The sequence below is a fragment of the Callionymus lyra genome, chromosome 1 (genome assembly GCF_982586985.1).
Source record: "Callionymus lyra chromosome 1, fCalLyr1.hap1.1, whole genome shotgun sequence".
Classification (NCBI taxonomy): domain Eukaryota; kingdom Metazoa; phylum Chordata; class Actinopteri; order Syngnathiformes; family Callionymidae; genus Callionymus; species Callionymus lyra.
The window spans coordinates 12,291,150-12,309,644 of record NC_141818.1 but is presented as its reverse complement, the minus strand read 5'-3'; the positions used below and the strand labels follow the sequence as shown (position 1 = coordinate 12,309,644).

At 36.7% G+C, this 18,495-nt stretch overlaps 18 non-coding genes across 18 annotated transcripts; 9 read left to right on the top strand and 9 right to left on the bottom strand.

Moving 5' to 3' along the window:
- Positions 1-1,660: 1,660 nt before the first annotated feature.
- Positions 1,661-1,732, bottom strand: trnaq-uug (transfer RNA glutamine (anticodon UUG)). The gene has a single exon. It is a non-coding gene; the product is annotated as a tRNA-Gln (tRNA).
- A 474-nt stretch (positions 1,733-2,206) lies between these two features.
- Positions 2,207-2,278, bottom strand: trnaq-cug (transfer RNA glutamine (anticodon CUG)). Its single transcript has one exon. It is a non-coding gene; the product is annotated as a tRNA-Gln (tRNA).
- Positions 2,279-3,087: 809 nt separating this feature from the next.
- Positions 3,088-3,159, top strand: trnaq-uug (transfer RNA glutamine (anticodon UUG)). Its single transcript has one exon. It is a non-coding gene; the product is annotated as a tRNA-Gln (tRNA).
- A 1,981-nt stretch (positions 3,160-5,140) lies between these two features.
- trnaq-cug (transfer RNA glutamine (anticodon CUG)) lies at positions 5,141-5,212 on the top strand. The gene has a single exon. It is a non-coding gene; the product is annotated as a tRNA-Gln (tRNA).
- A 725-nt stretch (positions 5,213-5,937) lies between these two features.
- On the top strand, positions 5,938-6,009 carry trnaq-uug (transfer RNA glutamine (anticodon UUG)). The gene has a single exon. It is a non-coding gene; the product is annotated as a tRNA-Gln (tRNA).
- A 504-nt stretch (positions 6,010-6,513) lies between these two features.
- On the bottom strand, positions 6,514-6,585 carry trnaq-uug (transfer RNA glutamine (anticodon UUG)). Its single transcript has one exon. It is a non-coding gene; the product is annotated as a tRNA-Gln (tRNA).
- A 480-nt stretch (positions 6,586-7,065) lies between these two features.
- Positions 7,066-7,137, bottom strand: trnaq-cug (transfer RNA glutamine (anticodon CUG)). The gene has a single exon. It is a non-coding gene; the product is annotated as a tRNA-Gln (tRNA).
- A 283-nt stretch (positions 7,138-7,420) lies between these two features.
- trnaq-cug (transfer RNA glutamine (anticodon CUG)) lies at positions 7,421-7,492 on the bottom strand. The gene has a single exon. It is a non-coding gene; the product is annotated as a tRNA-Gln (tRNA).
- Positions 7,493-7,943: 451 nt separating this feature from the next.
- Positions 7,944-8,015, top strand: trnaq-uug (transfer RNA glutamine (anticodon UUG)). Its single transcript has one exon. It is a non-coding gene; the product is annotated as a tRNA-Gln (tRNA).
- A 2,499-nt stretch (positions 8,016-10,514) lies between these two features.
- Positions 10,515-10,586, top strand: trnaq-cug (transfer RNA glutamine (anticodon CUG)). The gene has a single exon. It is a non-coding gene; the product is annotated as a tRNA-Gln (tRNA).
- Positions 10,587-11,780: 1,194 nt separating this feature from the next.
- On the bottom strand, positions 11,781-11,852 carry trnaq-uug (transfer RNA glutamine (anticodon UUG)). The gene has a single exon. It is a non-coding gene; the product is annotated as a tRNA-Gln (tRNA).
- A 479-nt stretch (positions 11,853-12,331) lies between these two features.
- Positions 12,332-12,403, bottom strand: trnaq-cug (transfer RNA glutamine (anticodon CUG)). The gene has a single exon. It is a non-coding gene; the product is annotated as a tRNA-Gln (tRNA).
- Positions 12,404-13,215: 812 nt separating this feature from the next.
- On the top strand, positions 13,216-13,287 carry trnaq-cug (transfer RNA glutamine (anticodon CUG)). Its single transcript has one exon. It is a non-coding gene; the product is annotated as a tRNA-Gln (tRNA).
- A 361-nt stretch (positions 13,288-13,648) lies between these two features.
- Positions 13,649-13,720, top strand: trnaq-cug (transfer RNA glutamine (anticodon CUG)). The gene has a single exon. It is a non-coding gene; the product is annotated as a tRNA-Gln (tRNA).
- Positions 13,721-14,867: 1,147 nt separating this feature from the next.
- Positions 14,868-14,939, bottom strand: trnaq-uug (transfer RNA glutamine (anticodon UUG)). Its single transcript has one exon. It is a non-coding gene; the product is annotated as a tRNA-Gln (tRNA).
- Positions 14,940-16,363: 1,424 nt separating this feature from the next.
- trnaq-cug (transfer RNA glutamine (anticodon CUG)) lies at positions 16,364-16,435 on the top strand. The gene has a single exon. It is a non-coding gene; the product is annotated as a tRNA-Gln (tRNA).
- Positions 16,436-17,186: 751 nt separating this feature from the next.
- On the top strand, positions 17,187-17,258 carry trnaq-uug (transfer RNA glutamine (anticodon UUG)). The gene has a single exon. It is a non-coding gene; the product is annotated as a tRNA-Gln (tRNA).
- Positions 17,259-17,996: 738 nt separating this feature from the next.
- trnaq-cug (transfer RNA glutamine (anticodon CUG)) lies at positions 17,997-18,068 on the bottom strand. The gene has a single exon. It is a non-coding gene; the product is annotated as a tRNA-Gln (tRNA).
- Between the last annotated feature and the right edge of the window lie 427 nt (positions 18,069-18,495).

The following is an 18,495-nucleotide window of genomic DNA, read 5'->3' as shown; positions in this document are numbered from 1 at the left end:
CAACACGTCACTGACATCTACAACACGTCACTGACATCTACAACACGTCACTGACATCTACAACACGTAACTGACATCTATAACACGTCACTGACATCTACAACACGTAACTGACATCTACAACACGTAACTGACATCTATAACACGTCACTGACATCTACAACACGTAACTGACATCTACAACACGTCACTGACATCTACAACACGTAACTGACATCTATAACACGTCACTGACATCTATAACACGTAACTGACATCTATAACACGTCACTGACATCTACAACACGTAACTGACATCTACAACACGTAACTGACATCTACAACACGTCACTGACATCTACAACACGTCACTGACATCTACAACACGTCACTGACATCTACAACACGTCACTGACATCTATAACACGTCACTGACATCTACAACACGTCACTGACATCTACAACACGTCACTGACATCTACAACACGTCACTGACATCTACAACACGTCACTGACATCTACAACATGTCTCTGACATCTATAACACGTCACTGACATCTACAACACGTCACTGACATCTACAACATGTCACTGACATCTACAACACGTCACTGACATCTACAACATGTCACTGACATCTACAACACGTCACTGACATCTACAACACGTCACTGACATCTACAACACGTCACTGACATCTACAACATGTCACTGACATCTATAACACGTCACTGACATCTACAACACGTCACTGACATCTACAACATGTCACTGACATCTACAACATGTCACTGACATCTACTACACGTCACTGACATCTACAACACGTCACTGACATCTACAACATTTCACTGACATCTACACCATGTCACTGACATCTACAACACGTCACTGACATCTACAACACGTCACTGACATCTACAACACGTCACTGACATCTACAACACGTCACTGACATCTACAACACGTCACTGACATCTACAACACGTCACTGACATCTACAACATTTCACTGACATCTACAACATGTCACTGACATCTACAACATGTCACTGACATCTACTACACGTCACTGACATCTACAACACGTCACTGACATCTACAACATTTCACTGACATCTACACCATGTCACTGACATCTACAACACGTCACTGACATCTACAACACGTCACTGACATCTACAACACGTCACTGACATCTACAACACGTCACTGACATCTATAACACGTCACTGACATCTACAACACGTCACTGATCCAGGATATTGTCCCTGCATGCTTTAAGTCTGCCTCGATCATCCCAGTGCCCAAGAAACCAACCATCACGTGCCTTAATGACTTTCATCCGATTGCACTAGCAAGGACCATCATGAAGTACTTCGAACGGGTGGTTAAGGACCACAATCTCTCTGTACTGCCCAAATCTTTTATTTTTAACTTATTAATATTTATATTACAGATGTCATGTGACTCATACCCACGTGACTGCTGTGCTATCAGGTTCTATGGTGTAATGGTTAGCACTCAGGACTTTGAATCCTGTGATCCTTAGGTCAAATCTTAGAAGAACCTTCATTTATTTATGAAACTGTAACTTTTGTAATTGAATAGAGAGAGATCCTCCATCATTGAGTCTTTTCTGATTTGGTTAGTTCATCAAGTAAGTTTTGATAAATAAAAGAAGGTTCTACCGAGATTTGAACTCAGATCACTGGATTCAAAGTCCAGAGTGCTAACCATAACACCATAGAACCTGATCGACATGACAGAAACGTAGGTGCAGCTCATCACGTGAGATTATTGGTCAATTTTTAGGGGAAGTTTGAAATCTCTAATCTTAAATTACATAATAATAAATACACTTGACATGTTGGAAGTGTACGAGTCACATGACATCTTCTTGTATCACGTGACGTCATTGGTCAACTTTTCAGTTCAAAATCAAGTCCAAACAATAAACCAACAAATGCACTTAAAATAAGGTGCATTTGTGTGTTTCTTTTAATCCAAACTGTATAATTTGATTAAAATAATATTTTCATGTTAGGGTCACATCATGTGTGTTGTGTAAATATCCTTTGTTTAATTTTTCAACTTACAATCAACACAATATAAGATGCATATGAAGCTTTCTTCGCAGCAAGATTTGTGTAATTGAATAGAGATCCTCCATCCTTGAGTCTTTCTGAGTTTGTTAGTTTGTGATGGAAGTTTCATAAAATAAATGAAGGTTCTACCGAGATTTGAACTCAGATCGCTGGATTCAGAGTCCAGAGTGCTAACCATTACACCATAGAACCTGAGTGATGTAGAGATACACAGGTAAGAGTCACATGACAGATGTGATTCACTCAAAATGATTCATGATTTGATTTTAAAAAGTGCTTCAACAAAAATGTTTTAATCCAAAAGTTGTTTTGATTAAAAATAAATGACTTTATTAAAAAATAATTTCAATTGCAAACAGTGTTTTGACACCTTTTTTCTTTTTAAATTAAAGTAACATTTCTGGTTTGGTCACTGGAGTCCAGAGTTCTAACTGTTACACCTCCAACCATGAGCTGTTATACGTTTCCTGACTGAAGAAGGTCCTACTGAGACTTGAACTCGGATCGCTGGATTCAGAGTCCAGAGTGATAACCATTACACCATAGAAGCTGAGCTGAATAATGGATGAATTTGGAATTAATAAAGTTAATCAATGAGATCATGCGATACAAAAGATGTCATGTGACTCATACCTACGTTCCTCTACATCAGTGATTCCCAATCTGTGGCCGAATGTATTCCAGGTGGGCCGCAAAATCGTTTCCTTTCCTTTGTGGGAGGATGGATGTAATTATATAAAAATAAAAATACACATAATAATCTTTTTTTCATTATATTGTTTTTACTTTGAGTATGTTGTGTTGCAACATGTTACAGACGCTGTGTTAGTGACTGTGGAGCTTCCAATATGTTTCTCTTTATTGATTTCAGTCCTTTATGTTCCATCTTCAATGAAAAAAAATGCTCTGAGAACGCATTATAAAACCTTCGTATTTATGGGGTCGCAGGTGGGCCGTATAGGTTTTTGACACTTAAAAGTGGGCCCTAAGTTGATCAATCAGGTTCTATGGTGTAATGGTTATCACTCTGGACTTTGAATCCAGCGATCTGAGTTCAAATCTCGGTAGAACCTTCATTTGTCACCAGGTCATCAGGCTAGAAAAAAACCCATACATTTAGAAGATCCAAGGTTTCTTCAATGACCCCAGCAGACAACTGTGACAGGTCATCAAAACCATCACTGATAACAATGCCACACCTCCACTCTTCTAAGATGACATCAGCTTCCTCAATGAGCTCAACAGTTTTTTTGGTAGATTTGAATCTATGAACAACAACCCTGCGAGGAAAGCCACCCAGACGAACAGACCCTCGAAACCACTGCTGTACAGAGAGTCCTGAGGAAAGTTAATGCACGGGAAGCTTCAGGCCCTGATAACATCCCAGGACGGCTGATCAAGGAAAGCGCAGACCAACTGGCCTGCGTCCTCACAGACATCTACAACACGTCACTGACATCTACAACACGTCACTGACATCTACAACAAGTCACTGACATCTACAACACGTCACTGACATCTACAACACGTCACTGACATCTACAACACGTCACTGACATCTACAACACGTCACTGACATCTACAACACGTAACTGACATCTATAACACGTCACTGACATCTATAACACGTCACTGACATCTATAACACGTCACTGACATCTACAACAAGTCACTGACATCTACAACAAGTCACTGACATCTACAACACGTCACTGACATCTACAACACGTCACTGACATCTACAACACGTCACTGACATCTATAACACGTCACTGACATCTATAACACGTCACTGACATCTACAACAAGTCACTGACATCTACAACAAGTCACTGACATCTACAACACGTCACTGACATCTACAACATGTCACTGACATCTACAACACGTAACTGACATCTACAACACGTCACTGACATCTACAACACGTCACTGACATCTACAACACGTAACTGACATCTATAACACGTCACTGACATCTATAACACGTCACTGACATCTATAACACGTCACTGACATCTACAACAAGTCACTGACATCTACAACAAGTCACTGACATCTACAACACGTCACTGACATCTACAACACGTCACTGACATCTACAACACGTCACTGACATCTACAACACGTCACTGACATCTATAACACGTCACTGACATCTACAACACGTCACTGACATCTATAACACGTCACTGACATCTACAACACGTCACTGACATCTACAACACGTCACTGACATCTACAACACGTCACTGACATCTATAACACGTCACTGACATCTACAACACGTCACTGACATCTACAACACGTCCCTGTCATCTACAACACGTCACTGACATCTACAACACGTCACTGACATCTACAACACGTCCCTGTCATCTACAACACGTCACTGACATCTACAACACGTCACTGACATCTACAACACGTCACTGACATCTATAACACGTCACTGACATCTACAACACGTCACTGACATCTACAACACGTCACTGACATCTACAACACGTCACTGACATCTATAACACGTCACTGACATCTACAACACGTCACTGACATCTACAACACGTCACTGACATCTATAACACGTCACTGACATCTACAACACGTCACTGACATCTATAACACGTCACTGACACCTACAACACGTCACTGATCCAGGATATTGTCCCTGCATGCTTTAAGTCTGCCTCGATCATCCCAGTGCCCAAGAAACCAACCATCACGTGCCTTAATGACTTTCGTCCGATTGCACTAACAAGGACCATCATGAAGTACTTCGAACGGGTGGTTAAGGACCACATCCTCTCTGTACTGCCCAAATCTTTTATTTTTAACTTATTAATATTTATATTTATACTTTTTATATATACATTCATTCTGCTTTGTTTTTGTATGTACATTCATTCTGCTGTGTTTTTAGCGTTTGCCAAGCAACGACATTTCGTTGCCAGTTTCACTGCTGTGTTTTCTGTGCAATGACAATAAAAGAAAGTCTAAAGTCCAATTTGTTTTATGAAAGTTACTTGATACACTCCCAATATGTCATCAACAGGTTCTATGGTGTAATGGTTATCACTCTGGACTCTGAATCCAGCGATCCGAGTTCAAATCTCGGTAGAACCTTCATTTATTTATGAAATTACTTGACAAACTAACTCAGATCCACGTCAAGAAATGTGAGCTTTTGTCCAGATCTCGGCCTGTAGATCCAAAACTAGATCTATGAAGATGTTGATGTACCAGCTCAGCAGGTTTTTAAATCTCAATTAGGAGGTTTTTAGTTGTTCCAGGGTTTCATGGTTTTCAATCTGGACTCTGAATTCCAAGATAAATAATAAATAATCTCGGTGGAACCTTTGCTTCTTTACTGTAACAATATACTGGTTATCAAGATAGAAAATACTTCAATCAACTTTAAGAAATAAAATCACAATAAGACTTAAAAAGCAGTGTATTTACTAAACACATTTATTGATACATTTATTTTTTTGTGCCTTGTGTCAGTTCTTTGTTTTGTGCAGCTTGTGCCCCCCACTCTATGAAGGAATGTGACCAACTAACCCTCGCCAGGAAAAACCACTGAGTCAGGAAACATAACAGCTGATGGTTGGAGGTGTAACAGTTAGAACTCTGGACTCCAGTGATCAAACCAGAAATGTTGCTTCAATTTCAAAAGAAAAAGGTGTTAAAACACTTTCTGTAAATTGAAATTATTTTTTAATGAAGTCATTTATTTCTAACCCAAAAAATAAAAAATGTTTTGAAGCAGTTTTTTAAATCAAATCATGAATCATTTTGAGTGAATCATATATATCATGAGTCTTACCTATGTTTCTATCTGTCAATCAGGTTCTATGGTGTAATGGTTATCACTCTGGACTTTGAATCCAGCAATCTGAGTTCAAATCTTGGTAGAACCTTCATCTATATATGAAAAATCGTTGAATAACAGACACAAGGGTGCAGGATCTCTCTCTATTCAATTACAAAAATGCTCCTGTAAGTTGATGTTATTTTTTGTTTTATTGAAAATAATTTTAGCTTTAATTTTTTTTATGGTAGCACATTTTTAGACTGAAACCAAAGTTTTTTTAAAAACACAAATTGACCTATTTTAAGTGCATTTATTATTATATTGTTTGAGATTAGAGATTTTAAACTTCCCTTAAAAATTGACCAATGAAATCACGGGATACAAGAAGATGTCATGTGACCCATACCTACGTTCCTCTACATCAACAGGTTCTATGGTGTAATGGTTATCACTCTGGACTCTCAATCCTGTGATCCTTAGTTCAAATCTTAGAAGAACCATCATTTATTTATGAAACTGTAACTTTTGTAATTGAATAGAGAGAGATCCTCCATCATTGAGTCTTTTCTGAGTTGGTTAGTTCATCAAGTAAGTTTTGATAAATAAAAGAAGGTTCTACCGAGATTTGAACTCGGATCACTGGATTCAAAGTCCAGAGTGATAACCATTACACCATAGAACCTGATCGCCATGACAGAAACGTAGGTGTAGCTCATCACGTGAGATTATTGGTCAATTTTTAGGGGAAGTTTGAAATCTCTAATCTTAAATTACATAATAATAAATACACTTGACATGTTTCGAAGTGTACGAGTCACATGACATCTTCTTGTATCACGTGACGTCATTGGTCAACTTTTCAGTTCAAAATCAAGTCCAAACAATAAACCAACAAATGCACTTAAAAAAAGGTACATTTGTGTGTTTCTTTTAATCCAATCTGTTTAATTTGATAACAATAATATTTTCATGTTAGGGTCACATCATGTGTGTTGTGTAAATATCCTTTTAATGTTTAATTTTTCAACTTACAACCAACACAATATAAGATGCATATGAAGCTTTCTTCGCAGCAAGATTTGTGTAATTGAATAGAGATCCTCCATCCTTTAGTCTTTTCCGAGTTCGTTAGTTTGTGAAGGAAGTTTCATAAGATAAATGAAGGTTCTACCGAGATTTGAACTCGGATCGCTGGATTCAGAGTCCAGAGTGATAACCATTACACCATAGAACCTGATTGATGTAGAGAAACACAGGTAAGAGTCACATGACAGATGTTATCCACTCAAAATGATTCATGATTTGATTTAAAAAAGTGCTTCAACAAAAATGTTTGAATCCAAAAGTTGTGAGTTTTGATTCAAAATAAATGACTTCATTAAAAAATAATTTAAATTCAAAAAAGTCTTTTGACACCTTTTTAAATTGAAGCAACATTTCTGGTTTGGTCACTGGAGTCCAGAGTTCTAACTGTTACACCTCCAACCATGAGCTGTCAAATGTTTCCTGACTGAAGAAGGTTCTACCAAGACTTGAACTCGGATCACTGGATTCAGAGTCCAGAGTGATAACCATTACACCATAGAAGCTGAGCTGAATAATGGATGAATTTGGATTTAATAAAGTTAATCAATGAGATCATGTGATACAAAAGATGTCATGTGACTCAAACCTATGTTCCTCTACATCAGTGATTCCCAATCTGTGGCTGAATGTATTCCAGGTGAGCCGCAAAATCGTTTCCTTTCCTTTGTGGGAGGATGGATGTAATTATATAAAAATAAAAATACACATAATAATCTTTTTTTCATTATATTGTTTTTACTTTGAGTATGTTGTGTTGCAACATGTTACAGACGCTGTGTTAGTGACTGTGGAGCTTCCAATATGTTTCTCTTTATTGATTTCAGTCCTTTATGTTCCATCTTCAATGAAAAAAAATGCTCTGAGAACGCATTATAAAACCTTCGTATTTAGGGGGTCGGAGGTGGGCCGTATAGGTTTTTGACACTTAAAAGTGGGCCCTAAGTTGATAAATCAGGTTCTATGGTGTAATGGTTATCACTCTGGACTTTGAATCCAGCGATCCGAGTTCAAATCTCGGTAGAACCTTTATTTGTCACCAGGTCATCAGGCTAGAAAAAAACCCATACATTTAGAAGATCCAAGGTTTCTTCAATGACCCCAACAGGCAACTGCGACAGGTCATCAAGACCATCACTGATTACAATGCCACACCTCCACCCTTCTAAGATGATATCAGCTTCCTCAATGAGCTCAACAGTTTTTTTGGTAGATTTGAAGCTATGAACAACAACCCTGCGAGGAAAGCCACCCAGACGAACAGACCCTCGAAACCACTGCTGTACAGAGAGTCCTGAGGAAAGTTAATGCACGGGAAGCTTCAGACCCTGATAACGTCCCAGGACGGCTGATCAAGGAAAGCACAGACCAACTGGCCTGCGTCCTTACAGACATCTACAACACGTCACTGACATCTACAACACGTCACTGACATCTACAACACGTCACTGACATCTACAACACGTCACTGACATCTACAACACGTCACTGACATTTATAACAAGTCACTGACATCTACAACACGTCACTGACATCTACAACACGTCACTGACATCTACAACACGTCACTGACATCTACAACACGTCACTGACATCTACAACACGTCACTGACATCTACAACACGTCACTGACATCTATAACACGTAACTGACATCTACAACACGTCACTGACATCTACAACACGTCACTGACATCTATAACACGTCACTGACATCTACAACACGTCACTGACATCTATAACACGTCACTGACATCTACAACACGTCACTGACATCTACAACACGTCACTGACATCTATAACACGTCACTGACATCTACAACACGTCACTGACATCTACAACACGTCACTGACATCTATAACACGTCACTGACATCTACAACACGTCACTGACATCTACAACACGTCACTGACATCTACAACACGTCACTGACATCTATAACACGTCACTGACATCTACAACACGTCACTGACATCTACAACACGTCACTGACATCTATAACACGTCACTGACATCTACAACACGTCACTGACATCTATAACACGTCACTGACATCTACAACACGTCACTGACATCTATAACACGTCACTGACATCTACAACACGTCACTGACATCTATAACACGTCACTGACATCTACAACACGTCACTGACATCTACAACACGTCACTGACATCTACAACACGTCACTGACATCTACAACACGTCACTGACATCTACAACACGTCACTGACATCTACAACACGTCACTGACATCTACAACACGTCACTGACATCTACAACACGTCACTGACATCTACAACACGTCACTGACATCTACAACACGTCACTGACATCTATAACACGTCACTGACATCTACAACACGTCACTGACATCTACAACACGTCACTGACATCTACAACACGTCACTGACATCTATCACACGTCACTGACATCTACAACACGTCACTGACATCTACAACACGTCACTGACATCTATAACACGTCACTGACATCTACAACACGTCACTGACATCTATAACACGTCACTGACATCTACAACACGTCACTGACATCTATAACACGTCACTGACATCTACAACACGTCACTGACATCTATAACACGTCACTGACATCTACAACACGTCACTGACATCTACAACACGTCACTGACATCTACAACACGTCACTGACATCTACAACACGTCACTGACATCTACAACACGTCACTGACATCTACAACACGTCACTGACATCTACAACACGTCACTGACATCTACAACACGTCACTGACATCTACAACACGTCACTGACATCTACAACACGTCACTGACATCTATAACACGTCACTGACATCTACAACACGTCACTGACATCTACAACACGTCACTGACATCTATAACACGTCACTGACATCTACAACACGTCACTGACATCTATAACACGTCACTGACATCTACAACACGTCACTGACATCTATAACACGTCACTGACATCTACAACACGTCACTGACATCTATAACACGTCACTGACATCTACAACACGTCACTGACATCTACAACACGTCACTGACATCTACAACACGTCACTGACATCTACAACACGTCACTGACATCTACAACACGTCACTGACATCTACAACACGTCACTGACATCTACAACACGTCACTGACACCTACAACACGTCACTGATCCAGGATATTGTCCCTGCATGCTTTAAGTCTGCCTCGATCATCCCAGTGCCCAAGAAACCAACCATCACGTGCCTTAATGACTTTCGTCCGATTGCACTAACAAGGACCATCATGAAGTACTTCGAACGGGTGGTTAAGGACCACATCCTCTCTGTACTGCCCAAATCTTTTAATTTTAACTTATTAATATTTATATTTATACTTTTTATATATACATTCATTCTGCTGTGTTTTTAGCGGTTGCCAAGCAACGACATTTCGTAGCCAGTTTCACTGCTGTTTTCTGACAATAAAAGAAAGTCTAAAGTCTGATTTCTTTTATGAAACTTAGTTGATACACTCATGTCATCAACAGGTTCTATGGTGTAATGGTTATCACTCTGGACTCTGAATCCAGCGATCCGAGTTCAAATCTCGGTAGAACCTTCATTTATTTATGAAATTACTTGACAAACTAACTCATCCACATCAAGAAATGTGGGCTTTTGTCCGGATCTCGGCCTGTAGATCCAAAACTAGATCTATGAAGATGTTCATGTACCAGCTCAGCAGGTTTTTTTACTCTCACCTAGGAGGTTTTTAGTTGTTCCAGGGTTTCATGGTTTTCAATCTGGACTCTGAATTCCAAGATAAATAATAAATAATGTTGGTGGATCCTTTGCTTCTTTACTGTAACCAGATACTGGTTATCAAGATAGAAAATACTTCAATCAACTTTAAGAAATGAAACCCCGAACACACTTACAAAACAGTGTATTTACTAAACACTTTCATTTATGATACATTTATTTTTTTGTGCCTTGTGTCAGTTCTTTGTTTTGTGCAGCTTGTGCCCCCCACTCTATGAAGGAATGTGACGAACTAACCCTCGCCAGGAAAAACAACTGAGTCAGGAAACATAACAGCTGATGGTTGGAGGTGTAACAGTTAGAACTCTGGACTCCAGTGACCAAACCAGAAATGTTGCTTCAATGAATCAAATCATTGATTGAATCACATCTGTCATGTGACTCTTACCTAGGTTTCTCTACATCAATCAGGTTCTATGGTGTAATGGTTAGCACCGATCTGAGTTCAAATCTCGGTAGAACCTCCATCTATATATGAAACATCGTTGACTAACAGACACAAGGATGCAGGATCTATCTCTATTCAATTACAAAATTTCTGCTGTAATTTTTTTTTTTTAAGTATTATTTTTGAATGAAGAAATGTTGTTTTATTGAAAATAATTTTAGATTGAATTTTTTTTATGGTAGCACATTTTTTGACTGAAACCAAAGTTTTTTTAAAACACAAATTGACCTATTTTAAGTGAATTAATTATTATATTGTTTGAGATTAGAGATTTTAAACTTCCCTTAAAAATTGACCAATGAAATCACGTGATACAAGAAGATGTCATGTGACCCATACCTACGTTCCTCTACATCAACAGGTTCTATGGTGTAATGGTTATCACTCTGGACTCTCAATCCTGTGATCCTTAGTTCAAATCTTAGAAGAACCTTCATTTATTTATGAAACTGTAACTTTTGTAATTGAATAGAGAGAGATCCTCCATCATTGAGTCTTTTCTGAGTTGGTTAGTTCATCAAGTAAGTTTTGATAAATAAAAGAAGGTTCTACTGAGATTTGAACTCGGATCGCTGGATTCAAAGTCCAGAGTGCTAACCATTACACCATAGAACCTGATTGCCATGACAGAAACGTAGGTGCAGCTCATCACGTGAGATTATTGGTCAATTTTTAGGGGAAGTTTAAAATCTCTAATCTTAAATTACATAATAATAATTACACTTGACATGTTGGGAGTGTACGAGTCACATGACATATTCTTGTATCACATAACGTCATTGGTCAACTTTTCAGTTCAAAATCAAGTCCAAACAATAAACCAACAAATGCACTTAAAATAAGGTGCATTTGTGTGTTTCTTTTAATCCAAACTGTTTAATTTGATAACAATAATATTTTCATGTTTGGGTCACATCATGTGTGTTGTGTAAATATCATTGTAATGTTTAGTTTTTCAACTTACAACCAACACAATATAAGATGCATATGAAGCTTCCTTCGCAGCAAGATTTGTGTAATTGAATAGAGATCCTCCATCCTTGAGTCTTTTCCGAGTTTGTTAGTTTGTGATGGAAGTTTCATAAGATAAATGAAGGTTCTACCGAGATTTGAACTCGGATCGCTGGATTCAGAGTCCAGAGTGATAACCATTACACCATAGAACCTGATCACTGAAGAGAAACACAGGTAAGAGTCACATGACAGATGTTATCCACTCAAAATGATTCATGATTTGATATACAAAAGTGCTTCAACAAAAATGTTTTAATCCAAAAGTTGTTTTGATTAAAAATAAATGACTTTATTAAAAAATAATTTCAATTCAAAAGTGTTTTAACAACTTTTTAAATTGAAGCAACATTTCTGGTTTAGTGAGTGAGTCCAGAGTTCTAACTGTTACACCTCCAACCATGAGCTGTTATATGTTTCCTGACTGAAGAAGGTTCTACTGAGACTTGAACTCGGATCGCAGGATTCAGAGTCCAGAGTGATAACCATTACACCATAGAAGCACGTCAACAGCTGATCCAGGTGTGAGGAACATCCAAGAACCTGCTTCTACTATCATGAAATGAATTATGAATGAATTATGAATGAATTATACGTAAACTACAACACGTGATTAACTTTACTTGAGTAAATACATTTAAAATCATGTTGCTAAATGAAAATAAAGATAATTTGATATTGTTTGTATGGTTTTATTGAGAGAGTTGCTCTGTAGCCTTGTTGACTGTCAATCATGCACCAAAGAAACAGTTTCTACTGAGATTTAAAGTAAATAGTCTGTCACGTGACTTCCCCCCGATATCTGACACTGGTCAGCTGATGTGATGGTAGTACAGCGAGTGTGACGTCATGCCATGCAATTGTGAGCGAATGATACTTTAAACAATTAATATTTTCATTATCATTAAATACACGTAATATAAGCAGATGTCATGTGACTCATACCTACGTGACTGCTGTGCTATCAGGTTCTATGGTGTAATGGTTAGCACTCAGGACTCTGAATCCTGCGATCCGAGTTCAAATCTCGGTAGGACCTTCTTTTATTCTCAAATCATTTTTGGCCAAAACATCTTTATAATTAAGTAACTTTTAAAAATGAATAATAAAGAAAACACCTTCATAAATGCACCACTATATCACAATCTTTCCAGCACCACTGTTTTTTATCCATTCTTGTTTTGTTTTTTTATATCTAGATTAGTTATTTTCTCAAGTGTGTTTCATAAAATAAGAGTCCAGAGTGCTAAACATTACACCATAGAACCTGCAGAAGACAAATGTAGGTAAGAGTCACATGACATCTTCTTGTATCACGTGACAAATAGAAAATGCTCTAAAAATGATGTGCATTTGTTTGTGTTTTAAAAAAAATACAAACTGTGTCCTTCATTAACACTGGTTCTATGGTGTAATGGTTATCACTCTGGACTCTGAATCCAGCGATCCGAGTTCAAATCTCGGTAGAACCTTCATTTATTTATGAAACTTACTTGACAAACTAACTCAGATCCACATCAAGAAATGTGGGCTTTTGTCCAGAGCTCGGCCTGTAGAACCAAAACTAGATCTATGAAGATCTTCATGTACCAGCTCAGCAGTTTTTTTTACTCTCACCTAGGAGGTTTTTAGTTGTTCCAGGGTTTCATGGTTTTCAATCTGGACTCTGAATTCCAAGATAAATAATAAATAATCTCGGTGGAACCAGATACTGGTTATCTAGATAGAAAATACTTCAATCAACTTTAAGAAATAAAACCCCGAACACACTTAAAAAGCAGTGTATTTACTAAACAAATTCATTTATGATACATTTATTTACTTGTGTCAGTTCTTTGTTTTGTGCAGCTTGTGCCCCCCACTCTATGAAGGAATGTGACCAACTAACCCTCGCCAGGAAAAACCACTGAGTCAGGAAACATAACAGCTCACTGTTCGAGGTGTAACAGTTAGAACTCTGGACTCCAGTGACCAAACCAGAAATGTTGCTTCAATGAATCAAATCATTGAGTGAATCACATCTGTCATGTGACTCTTACCTATGTTTCTCTACATCAATCAGGTTCTATGGTGTAATGGTTAGCACTCTGGACTTTGAATCCAGTGATCCGAGTTCAAACCTTCTTTTATTTATCAAAACTTACTTGATGAACTAACCAATTCAGTAAAGACACAAGGATGGAGGATCTTTCTCTATTCAATTACAAAAATGTTGCTGCAAATTATTTTTTCATTTAAATTATTCTTTTTGAATGAAACAATTTTCTTTTATTGAAAATAATTTTAGATTGAATTTTATTTATCATAGCACATTTTTTTGACTGAAACCAAAGTTATTTTTAAACACAAATTTACCTTATTTTAAGTGAATTAATTATTATATTGTTTTCTTGTATCACATGATGTCATTTGTCAACCTTTAAGGGTAGTTTAAAATCTCTAATTTCAAGCTATATAATAACAAATGCACTTGAAAATAGGTAAATTTGGGTTTTTAATATTCAATGAAAAAAAAAAAAAATTCTGCAAAATTTGTGTAATTGAATAGAGAGAGAACCTCAATCCTTGAGTCTTTTCTGAGTTGGTTAGTTCATCAAGTAGGTTTTGATAAATAAATGAAGGTTCTACCGAGATTTGAACTCGGATCACTGGATTCAAAGTCCAGAGTGCTAACCATTACATCATAGAACCTGATTAAAATGACAAAAACATAGGTGCAGCTCATCACGTGAGATTATTGGTCACCCTTTAGGGGAAGTTTGAAATCTCTAATCTTAAATTACATAATAATTAATGCACTTGACATGTTGGGAGTGTACGAGTCACATGACATCTTCTTGTATAACATGATGTCATTGAAACAATAAACCAACAAATGCACTTAAAATAAGGTACATTTGTGTATTTCTTTTAATCCAAACTGTTTAATTTGATTAAAATATTTAATAATATTTTCATGTTAGGGTCACATCATGTGTGTTGTGTAAATATCCTTTTAGTTTTTAATTTTTCAACTTACAACCAACACAATATAAGATGCATATGAAGCTTTCTTCGCAGCAAGATTTGTGTAATTGAATAGAGATCCTCCATCCTTGAGTCTTTTCCTACCTAGATTTGAACTTGGATCACTGGATTCAGAGTCCAGAGTGATAACCATTACACCATAGAACATGACTGATGAATGTAGGTAAGAGAAACATGACAGATGTGATTCATTCAAAATGATTCATGATTTGATTTAAAAAAGTGCTTCAGCAAAAATGTTTTAATCCAAAAGTTAATTTGATTAAAAATAAATGACTTCATTAAAAAAAAAGAAATTCAATTTAAAAAAGTGTTTAAACACCTTCGCTGGATTCAGAGTCCAGAGTGGTAACCATTACACCATAGAACCAGTGTTAACTGGTAAGAGTCGTCTATTGTTTTATCACATGAACATCAGAGTTGTCTTACAATGACTTGATCATCAAATACTTTGATTTTTCCCTCATTGTACTGTTTAGTTTTTCAACCAACTCTTAGATGGTGTTGAACCAGAACCATCTAAGAAGATACTTCTGGTACTTTATTATTCAACCATTACACCATAGAACCACATTGATGTAGAGCAACATAGCTAAGAGTCACATGACATCTTATTGTATCACATGATGTCATTGGTCAACTTTTAAGGGACGTTTAGAATCTCTAAACTCAAACTATAAGATAATAAATGCACATGAAATAATGTGTATTTGATTGTGTTTTTAAAAAATACAAACTGTTTTCTTTGATTAGAATATTTGTGTGTCGGCCATTTTAAATTTGTTGTGCAAGTGAGTCTTACTAATTCAATCCAAAAAAAGTGTGACTGTCAATCATGCACCAAAGAAACAAACAAAGAAGTTTCTACTGAGATTTAAACAGTCAGTAAATAGTCTGTCACGTGACTCCCCTCCAATATCTGACAGCCACTGGTCAGCTGATGTGATGGTAGTACAGCGAGTGTGACGTCATGCCATGGAATTGTGAGTGAATGATACTTTAAACAATTAATATTTTCATTATCATTTAATACACATAATATAAGCAGATGTCATGTGACTCATACCTACGTGACTGCTGTGCTATCAGGTTCTATGGTGTAATGGTTAGCACTCAGGACTCTGAATCCTGCGATCCGAGTTCAAATCTCGGTAGAACCTTCTTTTGTTCTTCAATTGACAATCATTTTTGGCCAAAACATCTTTCTCTTTTTTAAGCAACTTTTTTTTGGGGATGATTGATCAACATAATAAATAAAATCTAATCAAAAATAAGCTGCATTTGCAGTTAAATAGTTCAGACTTATGACCCACATAGAGTCACATGACTTTATTGTTTTTAATATGAATAATTATCTCAAACAAATATGAATAGATTTGAGAATCTACTCATAAACCACTGTATTCAAAAGCTTCATATGCATCTTATATTGTGTTGGTTGTGAGTTGAAAAACTAAACAGTACAATGAAAAAAAAGTATTTGATGATCAAGTCATTGTCAGACAACTATGATGTTCATGTGATAAAACAATAGTTTTATCACATGAACAACAATCAGACGCTTGGTTTGAAATTCAGTCCAACACATATTTACACACATGATGTGACCCGAACCTGGAAAACATTACTTTAATCAAATAAACAGTTTATATTTTAAAAAAAAACTAAAAAACACAACTATACCTTATTTTAAGTGCATTTGTTGGTTTATTGTTTGGACTTGATTTTGAACTGAAAAGTTGACCAATGACGTCACGTGATACAAGAAGATGTCATGTGACTCATACACTCCCAACATGTCAAGTGCATTTATTATTATGTAATTTAAGATTAGAGATTTCAAACTTCCCCTAAAAGTTGACCAACAATCTCACGTGATGAGGTGCACCTATGTTTTTGTCATTTTAATCAGGTTCTATGGTGTAATGGTTAGCACTCTGGACTTTGAATCCAGTGATCCGAGTTCAAATCTCGGTAGAGCCTTCATTTATTTATCAAAACCTACTTGATGAACTAACCAACTCAGAAAAGACTCAAGGATGGAGGATTTCTCTCTATTCAATTACAAAAATGTTGCTGCAAATTATTTTTTATTGAAATTATTCTTTTTAAATGAAGCAATTTTGCTTTATTGAAAAATAAGTTTTTATTGGAGCAAATCTTTTGACTGAAACAAATGTTGTTGTTTTTTCATTGAATAGAAAAAACAAAAATGTACCTATTTTCAAGTGCATTTATTATTATATAGTTTGAGTTTAGAGATTTTAAACTTCCCTTGAAGGTTGACCAATGACATCATGTGATAAAACATTGATTTAAGTAACGTTTTAATTGAATTTTCTACTAAAAGATTTAGTTTGTCAAGTATGTTTCATAAAATAAATGAAGGTTCTACAGAGATTTGAGCTCAGATCGCTGGATTCAGAGTCCAGAGTGATAACCATTACACCATAGAACCAGACTGACTGAAGAGAAACACAGGTAAGAGTCACATGACAGATGTTATCCACTCAAAATGATTCATGATTTGATATAAAAAACTGCTTCAACAAAAATGTTTTTATCCAAAAGTTGTTTTGATTAAAAATAAATGACTTTATTAACAAATAGTGTTTTAACACTTTTTAATTTGAAGCAACATTTCTGGTTTGGTCACTGGAGTCCAGAGTTCTAACTGTTACACCTCCAACCATCAGCTGTTATATGTTTCTGGACTGAAGAAGGTTCTACCGAGATTTGAACTCGGATCGCTGGATTCAGAGTCCAGAGTGCTAACCATTACACCATAGAACCACGTCAACAGCTGATCCAGGTGTGAGGAAGATCCATGAACCTGCTTTTACTATCACGAAATGAATTATGAATGAATTATGAATGAATTATGAATAAATTATGAATGAATCATGAATAATGAATGAATGATCTACTTGACATGAAGAAGTTAAAACGTATAAACTACAACACATGATTAACTTTACTTGAGTAAATACATTTAAAAACGTGTTGCTAAATGAAAATAAAGATAATTTGATATTGTTTGTATGTTTTTATTGAGAGTTTCTCTGTAGCTTTGTTGACTGTCAATCATGCACCAAAGAATCAAAGTTTCTACCGAGATTTAAACAGTCAGTAAATAGTAAATAGTCTGTCACGTGACTTCCCCCCCAATATCTGACAGCCACTGGTCAGCTGATGTGATGGTAGTACAGCGAGTGTGACG